The sequence below is a fragment of the Diaphorina citri genome, unplaced genomic scaffold, assembly GCF_000475195.1.
Source record: "Diaphorina citri unplaced genomic scaffold, Diaci psyllid genome assembly version 1.1 scaffold1016, whole genome shotgun sequence".
NCBI classification, from domain to species: domain Eukaryota; kingdom Metazoa; phylum Arthropoda; class Insecta; order Hemiptera; family Psyllidae; genus Diaphorina; species Diaphorina citri.
In genome coordinates, this window is record NW_007378446.1 from 7,899 (window position 1) to 11,404 (window position 3,506).

Below are 3,506 nucleotides of genomic sequence, written 5' to 3' on the forward strand. Positions count from 1 at the left end.
ACTCAATCTTTTGATCGGACCGTTACCGGACCGTGACTGGACCTTGACTGGCACTATAGTGTGAATCAGGCCACCGATTTGCGAAGACGGACAGCCAGAGGGAAAGAGGGGGAAATTTTGGAAAATTTCAAAAGTAAATAAAAAATCAGTGATGCACTTGATAATAGTAATTTTTCTGGTAAAAAATCTTACGGTTGGTTAACCTGTATAAGCACTCTACGCACGGCGCTCAATTTTCAACGTGATTTTCGTATGTGAAGAAGAAATTTTTGGAGTTTTCATGAAACAGGCCCCAAGATTTGAATTTTCCCGCTGTTAAATCGATGCGTGTTTTTTGTTTTCTCAAAATCAGCTGATTTGCTTTCAGAAGAAATTTTTGATAAGGAGTTTTTCCAATAAATTTTCTTTTTCGTCTTGGAAAATTAATCATTTTCCTGAAATTTCCCTAGCTCTTTTCTGTGTAGTTACCTACTGTTTTAAATGTAATTCAATTTTAAACCATCCTCGTGAGAATAGAAAATCATTATGTACTCTTAAGCATCAAGAATCTCTCACTGGAAAACAAGCTTTTATGATGTCCGTCCAGGATAGGTGTGTTTATGAAACTTGGTAAGTTCATCCAAAATGTAATCAACAGGAAGTCGAGGTTTAAACTTTAAAGGCCATGATCTTTAGGAGATGCAAAAGTCTTTCTGTATCTAATCGCATGTAGGTCCTTCAACCTATAACCTAGTCATTCCCATCCCTGACAATTTCAATGGGTCCCTTTCAGCCCAGTGTTTATAAAGTCCACCCCTTTTCTGAGTCATTCCTTGATGTCTTATGAAATTTCACACACCAAACTCAAATCAGTTTATTGAAGAATACTTATGTGTTCCCTTGACATATTTCCAACCAGTTCCTTTGATAAGTAGGTAAGTAGTGTCTCCAAAACAAAATTATTGGTGAAAGAAACTTTAGGCCTGTATCTAATCGCATGTAGGTCCTTCAACCTATAACCTAGTCATTCCCATCCCTGACAATTTCAATGGGTCCCTTTCAGCCCAGTGTCTACAAAGTCCACCCCTTTTCTGAGTCATTCCTTGATGTCTTATAAAATTTCACACACCGAACTCAAATCAGTTTATTGAAGAATATGTGTTCCCTTGACATATTTCCGACAAGTTCCTTTGATAAGTAGGTAAGTAGTGTCTCCAAAACAAAATTATTGGTGAAAGAAACTTAGGCAGAGAGTCTGTAGGTTGTAATTATAGGTTGGTATTTTTCTAAAAAAACACCAAGTATAAAGAGGTACTTGAGAACAATCTAATGGCAAAATTATTTTGATTCCAGATGTGATGACACAATGTTAGTCAGACAAGTGACAATAATCTCGTGACCGAGTTATTCAAATAAACCAAAATGAGTTCACATCTCAAGAACATCAATTCCATAGCAGAAAATAAACACCTATTGGACCAAGACCAGTTAAACGGATTAAACAATAATGTCACAAATGACATCAACCTCCCACTGAATGGACTGCGGCTAACCGAACAATCCAGTGAGGCCTATGGAGGGTCTGACTCCAACGTTAATAGATCTGACTACAAAAAATGTGATACTAGTGCTAGTTTTAATAGATGTGCTACCGATAAAATTCCATACCTCGGCTGGGATTGAACCCACGCCCTCCTGTTTACCAGGCGAGCGCCTTGACCACTACACCACCGAGGCAGGCGTTCGTTCGATCACAATATAAATGATTCCTCAGCTATTAGGATGATTTTGTGAGTTCACTGACTTCATTGGCCCATAGCACATCATGATCTGACTTAGAGATCAACTCTGTTTCTATTGGAACGGACTCGTTATAACTTATGTACAATCTGACAAACTTGCATCATTCGACCTCAGCCTCTACCTACACAGATCTGATGAAATTCTTCGCACTGTTTGAATTCTGAAGACTGATTGATGAGAGGTTATGTATATTTAGAACACAACAGAAGCTTTTGTTTCGCTCCCAGACTGATTTCATGTGTTCTGCGCCATAGCAAGCCTCTAAAACAGGGATTTCCAACTCTTTTTACTCCAGCAGTAGGCTACTACTATTATTGTGGTCAATTTCTCAAATTATATTGAGGATAAAATTCCATACCTCGGCTGGGATTGATCCCACGCCCTCCTGTTTACCAGGTGAGCGCCTTGACCACTACACCACCGAGGTATGCTTGTACCTATTACACCGGTATTATGATGTCCTACATGTCAGGAAAATTCTGACAACAACCAATTTCCTCTACCTACTTTTCTCAACCCAATATTTTCCAATGGCACATTTTATCGTCGTTTTGTTATTTGACATTCAAGCTTCAGTACCTATGAGACCAATTTTCCGATTTCATCTTGTGTTAATGAGGGAAGTGGGATTTCTATCTTGGCAGTTGTCAGTGTCATCAATTCACAAACATTCATCTTGTCATCTGTGCACTAGTGAAACGTAACTATACTTACCCCCTAGGTCTCTAGGCAAAGGGCGAAGTAATGTCTCAAACTGCATCTAGAATATCAAGATACCCAATTGCCCATGTTCTATACGATATTTTTGTTCACTACAAGTACATGTAAGTAACTATTTTTTCAATTATCCTCCGCAGAAACGTGTTTGAGTGGAAAACCAGTTCCAGTTCCGACCTTGACTTGGCCTCACCAGGTCGGCCTCCCTCCAAAACCTCCTCCTCATCAGGCCTCTTCAAATGGAACCTCTTCTCTCGTCATTTTGAGCCCCCCTGTATGGCGGACAATTCAGACGGTCTGAGCGTGCATTCTAACTCGTCCACCCTGTCTAATCATTCGATACCGCGGGACACTTCTCATGAGACACTCACTATAAGCAGTACAGCACTCATACCTCATGATAGACCTAAGGTAAGCAACCCCCATCAGAGAAATAACATGGTGAATTTAAATCTTAAAAAATCTATGGGCCCTGTTTATGATTTTTTTATTTATTTTATTTTATCTAAAATTTTGAGTACCTCCTGAAATTCTTTAGGTACCTAGATTATAATCAAGGGCTGCATGCAAACTTACAGCTTCCTAGGTTGAAAGGGTGGCTTGGGACTTTATGAACACAGTGTATACTTATTTCTTTGGGAAATCAAAAATTAAAACATTTATTTAAGTAATGAAAACATTTATTTTCTAGGAATTGCCCGCAAAATCCGAAGAAGAAAGGCTGAAGCACGAGAGAGAATATTTGAAGATGTTGGAGAACATCAAGAAGAAGGAAGAGCAGGAGGCTAAGATGAAGAAGAAACAGCTCGAGTTGCAGCTGAAAAATGAGGAACAACAGGCGAACGCGGTGAAAATTTGGACACAGGTAATGAATAATGAAACACTTGAAGGAAATTCTTACTTTTTTCCACATTTAGCAAGAAATTCTCATTACTAAATGGGAAGTATTGTGTCCCTTCTCGCCCGTCCGATGAGAGGCCTACCACGGGGTGGGCATGCTACGACAC

General features: G+C 39.3%; 1 long non-coding RNA gene across 1 annotated transcript; it reads left to right on the top strand.

Moving 5' to 3' along the window:
* The first annotated feature begins 384 nt into the window (after positions 1-384).
* On the top strand, positions 385-1,436 carry LOC113469285. The gene is made up of 2 exons (XR_003392747.1): positions 385-609; positions 1,333-1,436. It is a non-coding gene; the product is annotated as an uncharacterized LOC113469285 (long non-coding RNA).
* The last annotated feature ends 2,070 nt before the right edge of the window (positions 1,437-3,506 follow it).